This window comes from Quercus suber, unplaced genomic scaffold (genome assembly GCF_002906115.3).
Source record: "Quercus suber isolate HL8 unplaced genomic scaffold, Cork oak 2.0 scaffold_420, whole genome shotgun sequence".
In the NCBI taxonomy this organism is placed as follows: domain Eukaryota; kingdom Viridiplantae; phylum Streptophyta; class Magnoliopsida; order Fagales; family Fagaceae; genus Quercus; species Quercus suber.
Window position 1 is genome coordinate 96,418 of NW_027069871.1, and position 11,382 is coordinate 107,799.

Genomic DNA, 11,382 nt, shown 5'->3' on the forward strand with positions numbered 1-11,382 from the left:
TATCTAAATACATGTTATTTTTGCCAAAAGAGGCCAACATCCAAAACAAATTATCATTTAAAACAAAACCCAATAAAAAAGATTGACAAAAATAAGTTTTCCAACTCCCATTTGTATGAACATAAAACCCCCAAAAATATAATCTAAGGATCAAAATCAATGAAAATGGTTATAGATTATCTTAGAGATGTTAATAGAATGAAAAACACTTGAATTTAGTTGAGTTTTGTGTAGAAACATTAAAACAAAGGTTTCGGAGAAAATGGGAGACGTTTAGAACAAATGTCCCACGAAATGCCCTTTAAAAAAAGCTGATCTGGAAATTTTTGCTGGTATCTCGCTTGTTAGCTTCCCATGACAATTTTGCTGGTATTTCGCTAGTAAGCCTTACTCACAAAACAATCGCGAAACTCTCTATCCAAAATTGAAAAACTTGAGAATTGGATCATTTAACTCACAATTGAGCTTACAAATGAAATAGGTCACGAAAACACCTAGAAAATATGTTTTTCACATAAAAACAACTTAAAAAAACTTTGAAATTTTCCAAAAGCAAACAAAAAAAACAAAGGTCTTTTTGGTTTGATCCACATATGGTTGAGCACACACACATCACATTTGAACATGTACAATCACACAAACGAAATAAGCATTCATTGAACAATAAACTTGTGTTTTCTGTGTGTGTATCAAATGTGGAATAGTCCTTAGTTTAAAGTGAAGCTTCAATGATCAATTCAATCACGTTGTACACAACTAGTACTAAGTCAAGAGGTCTATCTCAATTATAGAAATGAACATATATGACCTCCCACAAGAAAATGATTACATATATTTGAAGCTTTTCATTTGGCTTCATTACAAATTATAACATTTGATCATTTTTGAACAATACATCTCATTTTAAGATCGGTGCCTGAAATTTTTGATATTTCAATATTGAGAATAAGCCTTTGACTTTTTGGGCACCATACATTTCAATACAAGTTGCTTTCCCTTTTTTCTAGCAAAATACTAGTATGTGCGATGGCTTTTACAACTCATTATCTCTTTTCATTTTGAGATCCACATTTGTTAAGCTCTTTAATCAAAAACATAAAAAGTGTGGGAAGATATATAGGCACAAGTCTATGCATGTATTAAAACCATCAAGACTATTGACCAATCATTCATGACAAGCTTGAAGATCGATTTACAATAGTCACACATAGATTTCAAGATTTTTCCCACAAAGATAGATGTGCATACATAACAAGTTAAGCTCGTAAATGCGCTATGCCATTAGTATGAAGGTACTCGGTCAAACTCACATGTGACATGTGCTCAAACATATTCGATCAAAATTTTTGAATTTTTCACTTTTTATGTGGTTTTGGATTTTTATACACACAAGACATAAAAGTAAGATCAACAACAAAAACAAAACAATGCATATAAAGAGATGCATGATGCACAAATGCATGACAATGAAGCATCTAATGCATGAAGGGTCCTGCAAAGATCGAAAGAATTAGATCAAGGACCAAAAGAGCAAAAATTCACCATAGGAACCCTTTCTCATCCAAACGGAATGATTGTTTGGAATGATTGTCTCATGAGAAGTGAGATGATGGTTAGAAAAATGAGAACCGGAGATGCACATAGGCAAAGAGGTAAGAACATCAAAAACTTTCTTCAACAACTTACCATTTTCCCCCAAAACCGATTTAGCTCTTATAGCACAACTTCCAAAAAGCTCAAGTCTCTCTTTTCTTTTGATTCTTTTAAGAGATTGAAACTTAGAGTAATGAGGTCTAAGATGACCAATGGCACCAAAATGGTGACAAACAATGGGTTTAGGTCCACTCGGCTTTTTAGGAAGGAATCTAACAACATGGTTTTGTTCTTTCTTTAACTTGGGACATTGTGGTCTTATGTGACCAATCACACCGCAATGGTGGTAAGTTGGAATAAACTTATTCATTTAAAACCTTAGATTGAGACCTAAACGGAGGCTTTGGCTTAATAGTCTTTCTCTCCACTTTTTGATTTCTTTTGTGTGGAGAAATGTACACGAATTTGTCCTTTGAGGTAGAACATACAATAGGCATAAAATCGGGTACCACAACATGATTGCAACAAATATTTTCATTCTTTTTAGCAATAGGTTCAGTAATCAAACACTTGGCATGCATCTTAAGAAATTCATTTTCACATTTTAGCTCATCAACAAGTTTGTTAGACAAAACAAGTTTAGCATCCAAGTCCATATTCAAACATTCAAACTCTTTCAACTTTTCAAGAGAATTTTCAGCAAGTTTCTTATACTTTTCAACCAATTTATTGGATTCATTGAGCTTAGCAATCAAATCATCGTTTTCACAACGAAACTTGCTCAAATTCTTATGAAACTTCTTAGCATCTTTCTTCAAGAGTTTAATGTTAGGAATATCAACAACACCCAAAGATTCATGTAACATGGAATCATAATCACGAGGATAAACACTTATAGAGGCATTTTCACAAACACATGGCATGTTACAATCAACAACATTCATAGAAGCAAACAAAGCATTATCCATGGAAATAAACACAAGGGATCAAGAATCACACTTAGGTAATGAAACCAAAACAAGTGTACTTGCTCTGATACTTGTGTTATTTGTGTTTACATCTCTCTTCCCTACTCTTATTCATTTCATTTTTACTGCTGTGTTGCTTTAAATATGGATTAAAGTAGTTGTCTTGCTTATACGCTTGTGTTTACACTATTCCATACTTAGTATTAAGTTAGTGTAAAATCAACCAAGTCGTAACTTTAATTTGGGGGTCTAAACAGCTCGTGTTTTCCACACATTTCCGAACTTTCAATTGGTATCAGAGCGGGTACACTTATTTTGGTTTCATTACCTAAGTGTGATCCTTGACCCCTTGTGTGTTTTTGCTATGAATAATGCTTTGTATGCTTCTATGGATGTTGTTGATTGTAACATGCCATGTGTTTGTGAAAATGCCTCTATGAGTGTTAATCCTCATAATTGTGATGACATGTTACTTGAATCTATGGGTGTTGTTGACAAACTCTTGAAGAAAGGAGCTAAGAAGTTTCAAAAGAATTTGAGCAAGTTTATTTGTGAAAATGATGATTTGATTACTAAGCTCAATGAATCCAATAAATTGGATGAAAAATATAAGAAACTTGCTGAAAATTCTCTTGAAAAGATGAAAGAGTTTGAATATTTAAATATAGACTTGGATGCTAAACTTGTTTTGTCTAACAAACTTGTTGATGATCTTAAATGTGAAAATGAATCTATTAAGATGCATGTCAAATGTTTGATTGCTGAACCTTTTGTTAAAAATGATGAAAATAGTTGTTGCAATCATGTTGTGGTATCCGATTTTATGCCTATTGTGTGTTCTACCTCAAAGGACAAATCGGTGTACATTCCTCCACATAAAAGAAATCAAAAAGTAGAGAGAAAGGCTGTTAAGTCAAAACCTCTGTTTAGTTACGATCCTAGGGAATTGAGTGGATCTAAGTTTGTTCCTACTTGTCACCATTGCGGTGTGATCGGTCACATAAGACCTCAATGTCTCAAGTTAAAGAGAGAACAAACTCATATTGCTAGATCCCTTCCCATAAGGCATAGTGGACATAAACATATTGTTTGTCACCATTGTGATGCTTTTGGTCATCTAAGACCTCATTGCTCTAAGTTTCATGCTCTTAAAAGAATCAAAAGAAAAGAGAAACTTGAGCCTCTTGGAAGTTGTGCTAAAAAGGGTAAACTGGATTTGAGTGAAAATAGCATGTTGTTAAAGAAAGTATTTAATGTTCTTAACTCCTTGACTATGTGCATCTCCGGTTCTCATTCTTCCAACCCTCATCTCACTTCTCATGAGACACTCATTCCAAACAATCATGCCATTTGGATGAGAAAGGGTTTATAAGGTTGAACTTTTGCTCTTTTGGTCCTTCATCTAATTCTTTCGATCTTTATAAGACCTTTCATGCATTAGATGCCATATCTTCATGCATTTGTGCATCTTGCATTTATTTGTATGCATTGCTTTTGTTTTGATCTTATTTTTATGTCTTTGTTTTATGTGTGAAAATCCAAAACCACATAAAAAGTGAAAAACTCAAAAAGTTTAATCGTATATGTTTGAGCACATGTCACATGTGAGTTTGGCCTAGTACCTTCGTACTAATGGCGTAGTGCATTTACGAGCTTGGCTTGTTATGTATGCACATTTATCTTTGTGGAAGAAATCTTAAAAACTATGTGTGATTATTGTAAATAGATCTTCAAGCTTGTCATGAATGATTGGTCAATAGTCTTGATGGTCTTGATACTTGAATAGACTTGTGTCTATATCTCTTCTCACTTTATTTTTATGTTTTGCAAAAGAGCTTACTAAATGTAAATCTCCAAATGAAAAGAGATATCGAGCTGCAAAAACCTGTCGCACATACTAGTATTTGACTAGGAAAAAGGGAAAGCGACCTGTATTTTGAAATGTATGGTGCTCAAAAAGCCAAAGGCTAATCCTAAATTTTGATATATCAAAAATATTAAGCACCGATCTCAAAAAGGAGATGTATCATCCAAAATGGATTCAAATGTAATCTGTTTATGTTTTGAGTAGAAGCCAAATGAAAAGCTTCTAAGCTATGTAATCAATTTGTGGAAGGTCATATATACTCATTTCTATAATTGAGATAGTCCACTTGATTTTGTATTAGTTGTGTATGACTTGATTGAATTGATCATTGAAACTTCACTCTAGACTAAGGACTATTCCACACTTGATCCACACACACAACACACAAGTTTAATGTTTAATGTTTAATGAATGCTTATTTCATTTGTGTAATTGTACATGCTCAAATGTGATGTGTGTGTACTCAACCATATGTGGATCAAATCAAAAAGATTTTTGTTCTTTTTGTTTGCTTTTGGAAGTGATTTGTATCACCTTTCTTTTTCAAAGTTTTTAAAATGTTTTTGTGTGAAAAACATGTTTTTTAGGTGTTTTCGTAACATATTTCATGTATAGGCTCAACTGGGAGTTAAATGGTCTAATTCTCAAGTTTTTCAGCTTTGGACAGAGAGTTTCGCGGCTGTTTCCCGAGTAAGGCTTACCTGCGAGATACCAGCGAAATTTTCGCGGGATTCTAACCAGCAAGATACCAACAAAAATTTCTAGATCAGTTTTTAAAGGGCATTTCATGGGTCTTTTGTTTTAAACGCCTCCCATCTTCTCCCAAACCCCTGTTCTAATGTTTCTACATCAAAACCCAACTTATTTCAAGTGTTTTACATTCCATAAACATCTCTAAGGTAATCTTTAACTCTTTTCATTGATTTTGATCCTTAGATTATGTTTTGGAGGATTTATGTTCATAGTTGGGATTTTCTCAAATGAGAGTTGGAAAACTTATTCTTTTGTCAATCTTTTTGATTGGGTTTTGTTTTAAATGATGATTTGCTTTGGATGTTGGCCCATTGTGGAAAAAATAACATCTAATGTTTTTACATCAAAACCCAACTTATTTCAAGTGTTTTATATTCCATAAACATCTCTAAGGTAATCTTTAACTCTTTTCATTGATTTTGATCTTTAGATTATGTTTTGAGGTTTTATGTTCATAGTTGGGATTTTCTCAAATGGGAGTTGGAAAACTTATTCTTTTGTCAATCTTTTTGATTGGGCTTTGTTTTAAATGATGATTTGCTTTTGATGTTGGCCCCTTGTGGCAAAAATAACATGTATTTATGCAAAATTTTCATATGTTCTCGCATTGTTTAACATACATGTGTAGTGTCTGCACTCTAAGTGTTTGATAAAATGCTCAAATGACATTTTCTCGTTGTTTTGGACTCCGATGAGTAGCAAACTTTGGGGATCACCATAATTATTCATGTTTATCATGTTTTAATCATTGGTTGTGTGTTTTATACACCTTGCCCTGTGAGTGCTTATTCATGCATTGGTCATGCATCTCACATACACAGTAGATGCACCTTTGCTGCACACACTTGATCACTTGACATGTTTTTCCATTCACTCATACTAGTTAAGTCTTTTTAGACCTTTTAGCACATATAACATGTTCTTGTGTCTATGTCATGCCTAAGTCAATATCATGTTTCATCAACCTTGGCATGTCATGTTCTTTATGCTTTGTAGCATTTTTTTAAAGATGTTTTATTTTGCGTTTGAGCTTCATTTTCTCATACATCTTGCACCCCTCATGCATCATCTTTTACCCTTGTTCATATCTTCTTTTCTTTCCCTCCTTTCTCTTGATTAATTTGTTTATTCGTGACAAAAAGGGGGAGAGTATCGTCATTTCTATATGACTCATGTGCACACTTTTAGGGGGAGAAATTCTACCTTGTACACATTTGTAGGGGGAGAAAGACATAGGGGAGATGCATATACCAAGGGGGAGAAGACATTTTTTTAGAAAACTTTGTTTTGCTTTATGCTTGTTTTCTTGTTGCTTTATGGTGCTTTGTTATGCTTTATTGCCCTCATTGCATCGTGCTTATGTGTTGGACATGCTTTTATCTTTATGACATTGTGCTTTATTGATTGCATGTTCAGATGATCATTTGCTTTGCTATGTGATCATTGTAGTCATTTCCATATGACTATTTTTGTGTTTGATCAAGTTGCTCATATATTTTACAACATGTTTACTTGATCGCTTTTTACTTGTTACATTATACTTGTCCTTTTATCACTTGATTTACCTTGAAGGTCTAATGCATTTTGTGCAAGTGTTTCAGGTTACAGGTATCTTGTTCCAAGTGCATCACAGTTTTTAGATTTAGGTGTGAGTGAGTTTTGCCATTGTTCCCAAACTCACGTTTAAGTCTAGTGTCTATTACAGGGTGTTTTGTCACGGAATAGCCAAAGTGGGAGATTGTAAAGTTGTGATTTACAACTATGTTTTATGTTGGCTTTATTCCATGACAAAAAGTATTGTAATTGCTTTAACTTATTTCCTTGTATTTTTTGGGATTTTATTGTATTGGGTTTAGTATCATGTTGGTGAAGACTCAAGCTTAACTGAAGAATCAGTGGATCTCACGAGTGTCTCGCTGGAAGCTAACCCGCGAAAGAGTCATGTGCTGAAAGCTAAAGAGTCGTGCCAAGCTGTCGTTTTCGCGAGTGTCTCGCGGGTAAGGCCTTCCAGCGAGATAGTCGTAAAACATTCTACCTGGAGGATTTTAAAGAGTGACTTTCTTACCCTTCACCCATACTATATATACCCTCATTACCCACAAATGTAAGAGGCTATTCAGAGAGAAAAACCCTAGATAGGTTTTCTACAATACACACACTCATCTTTTTGAGAGAGAGCTACTCATCCTTAGTGAGAAATCATTGTAGTCTTTTCTCCATCCCTCTCCCATTGACATACCTTGAGAGAAGATTTATACCCAAACACAACCCACACATATTCAGAATGTTGAGAGTGTTTTAGAGCTGCTTTGAAGCATTGGAAGGAGCCAAGGATGGCAGATGCAACATGAAGTTTGTTGCAGGATCCGGAGAGCTAGACAAGACACGGTTCCGAGAAGCCTTGTTGGAGTAGGAGTTTAGAGGGTTTAGGTACATCGGGTAGATTAGGCTTGGAGGGTCTCTTGCTAACCCATGAAGCCCAACTGATTGTCTAGTGGATTGATTTCTGCTTGGAGGGCGGCGGAGAGGTTTTTCGCCGAGTTCTTCGGTTTCCTTTTCAATAACAAGTCTCGGTGTTATTTGTGTTTGCATCTCTCTTCCCTACTCTTGTTTATTTCATTTTTACTACTGTGTTGCTTTAGATATGAATTAGAGTAATTGTCTTGCTTATATGCTTGTGTTTACACTATTTTGCACTTAGTATTAAGTTAGTGTAAAATCAACCAAGCCGTAACTTTAATTTGGGGGTCTAAACAGCTCTTATGTTTTCGACACATTTTCGAGCTTTCAAATACAATAAAATCCTACAAAAACACAAGGAAACAAATTTATGCAATTACAACACTTTTTGTCATGAAATAAGCCAATACTAATGTTATGATAAAAATCATAACTTAACATTTCTTTTTTTTTTGCAATCAGGTTATGTTCTGCATCACCCTCTAAAGAAAGGCAAAGAACAACAGTTAGAAATAGAAAATCCTGATAGATGTATTCAGATTATAAATGAAGTTATGGTACATGCATCTACAAACACATTAAGTCAATTCATTTTGTATATTTTCTTCATTGATGCTTGGAAATTGAGGTTAGGAAACAAGGGATTCTATGGATTCTTGATATTGATCATTTTTTGGGTTAAAACCTTTGTCTCTGCCTCTCTGGTTTTTTCTGCAGAATGCAAGATGTGCTGCTGAGCAAACTCAAACTGTTACACGCATTGCTCCGACAATTACTCACATTCGTAGTAATAGTTATTTCCATGTATCAATCATTAGTCAAACTACATTTAATATTAAAGGAATTGCTTTGGCTAGCAAGACCCAGAACTGCCTGCCTTATGTCATTGGTGGGTATGAGTAGATTGTCTGTAGTGGCATAGCAATACCCTGTATCATTGATTACTCTGAATTCATTAAGTCCAACTTTCAAAGCTGTTTCCTTTACTGCTTTTTTATTTGCTAAAATGGAGTCTTGGTACTCAACATAGATCTTTTTCTCGGCTTCTTGGTATAAATGTTGCTTCAAGGATCCTTTGTGCGATTCATCAAATGCTAGTTGTATTGCTCTGTTCAGTTTAATAAATGCCAGATGAGTTCTTTTTGAAGTTGGATTAGTTTTAGGAACCAAGTCATAATTTGGCCTGTCCTTGGCAACCAACGTCTGTTGTCAATTGATTAATCAAAGCATTGTATTTCCTTTTTTGTGTAATCCTTTTTATGGGTTTATGGTATGGGGTGGTTACATACATTTTCACTTGTTGATACATATAAATGCATGTTCACTTATGCTTTCTTTCTGAAATTCTGTGAGATTCGATATTTCAAATGGCATATAATGGTTAAACAGAAATTTCAGGGAAGGATTTGGCCACAACTCAATGATGGTGGGACTTTGGATTACCACCCAGTGGTGATGGCGATGGCGATGGCGATGGTGATGGTTGTGGTGGAGGTAACTGGTCAAGTGGATTAATTCTTTAAGGATAAGGAAAGTGAGATGCCTTATAGTTACAAGAGGAGAAAATGAAAGAATGATCGAACTTTATATAACAAATTAGATAACTGGTACTAACAACGTTCTTTGTATGGATTGGGGAATGTCCTCAATTGTTTTTGTTCAGATCTGGAAACCAGATACATCATCCACAAGAGCCTCTACTACCAGAGACATAAGACTCTTATTTCAAGCTAGATAGTATCTAAGAACCTTAGCATACAATGTTGTCAAATTTTGTTCCATATTTCTAATGTGGAATTTTCCATTTTTCTTTTGTGGGAGGGAAGAAATCATTACAGGAGAATGTTTCCTTCCTTGGAACTTTTAATTTTCAGGTAAGCTAGTTACTCTAAACATTCGCAATGTTCAATGCTTCTAAACTAGAATTTCTTTTATTTATCATTCATTTTTTTTTGCCAATTTCTATCATTGGGATTCTCATAAGAATTAAGCTCATGATCCCCCTTCATGACATCCTTTAAGTGCTATCTGTGATACTATTGAAAATTGTAGCTTGTGACATGCCATATAAATGTAATATAGGAGTTCATATTCAACAGATTTTGCAATTGTTCATTTGTTTTGTCTTATATTTTGCTCAAGGTTGCAACAGACAAAACATGAATGAAAATGTGGAGAAAAAGCCTCCAAAGATCAACCTAAAGCGGATGGACTGGATGATAAATAGAGCAGAATTTAGTTTGGTTGATTTAAAGCACTCTCATTTACTTATCAAAAAAAAAAAAGAAAAAAAAAAGAAAAAGAAAAAAGCACTCTCATTTACTTGTGTCACCAAATTCACAAGGGAGCTAAGACAAAGTGTAAGGTGGAAGAACTGTCTTTGCTTGCCGACAACACATGTGAGGTCCTTCCGTTGTCAACATCATCAGAATTCTAGCCTGCCCCCTGGAGGTTCCATTGGTACCAACCTCTCTGCATCAGTGACTCACTCCAAGCTCAGTTGCTCTCTATTTCACATGGGGATTAAACCAATGGCACAGTGATTTTATATTCATAATTCTCCTACTTTTTACTATGAGAATGTACTCACATGTGAATTTCTTTCATCTTCTAATCAATTGATATTCTAATCAATTTTCCCCCTAAATAAAATCATCTTCTGATCAAATGGAAATAATTAATGTGAGTTTTCTTGACTTCTTTTTCCAACAAATAATATTGAGTATGTTCCATTATGCTTCTTTTATGTTTATTTTAGTGTCCTATTCCTATCTTTAATTTATTTGTTGTCTGTTTGTGAGTGCAAACCATCAAAGTGATGCAACTTTATGCAAAACTTCCAAAGTTTTGACAAAGGCTTTTTATTTTCCATCTCTCCATTTTTTTTTTATCTTAACTCCATCAAAGTTTGCATATTGACAAAGAATAATGTTCTAAAAAGTACAAAATAAAGATAAATTCAAATAATTTGTTCATTGCCAAGAGACTTGTAGCTTAGTATTCATCTTGTTTTCTTTTATAAGGAGAAATAGGATCCAAATCTTCATATCCGATTATACTATTAAACTGCAAGTCAACAGCATATTGTAACTATCTCAAAAAAATTCAAAAAATAATAATAATAATTCAAAATAGGTCAGTCACTCTTCATTTATTATATCCATTGAGTTTAACAGTAATTCAACCCATGTGGAGATAGAAAATATAATTTTGCTTTCACAATTTATAGGCAATTGTGTTTGATAGAAAATTGTCTTTCACAAGACTGGACGAAGTTGTTCATGCACAAGACTATTAATAGAGTCCGATCTATATACAATGCGATTCAACCAAATAGTCCACACAGCCATCGGAAATAGTCTCTAATGTTGAGGTTGCTTATACTGCATGAAATATTTTTCAAACTGTGCGTGAAGGCATAAAGATAGTTAAGATCAATAAACTGCAGCAGTTAACTACTAGATTTGAAAGTATTAGAATGTTTGATGATGAATGTTTTGATGAATTCTATGCTAAACTAAATGATATTGTTAACTCTACTTATAATTTGGGTGAAATTTACGATCAACCTAAGATTGTTAGGAAGATACTTAGATCCTTAACTGAGAACTTTAGACCCAAAGTGAATGTCGTTACTGAAAGCAATGATGTAGACTTCATCCCTGTTGATGAGCTTGTAGGATTTCTCCAGTCCTATGAGTTAGATCTACCTAAGACAAACAAATCCAAATCAATGACTCT

General features: G+C 34.1%; 1 protein-coding gene across 1 annotated transcript in view; it reads left to right on the top strand.

Annotated features, from left to right (window-relative positions):
* LOC136062485 (monothiol glutaredoxin-S15, mitochondrial-like) overlaps nucleotides 1-11,382 on the top strand; it is a 70,757-nt gene that overhangs the window by 10,253 nt on the left and 49,122 nt on the right. The gene's annotated exons all lie outside the window — the stretch shown is intronic.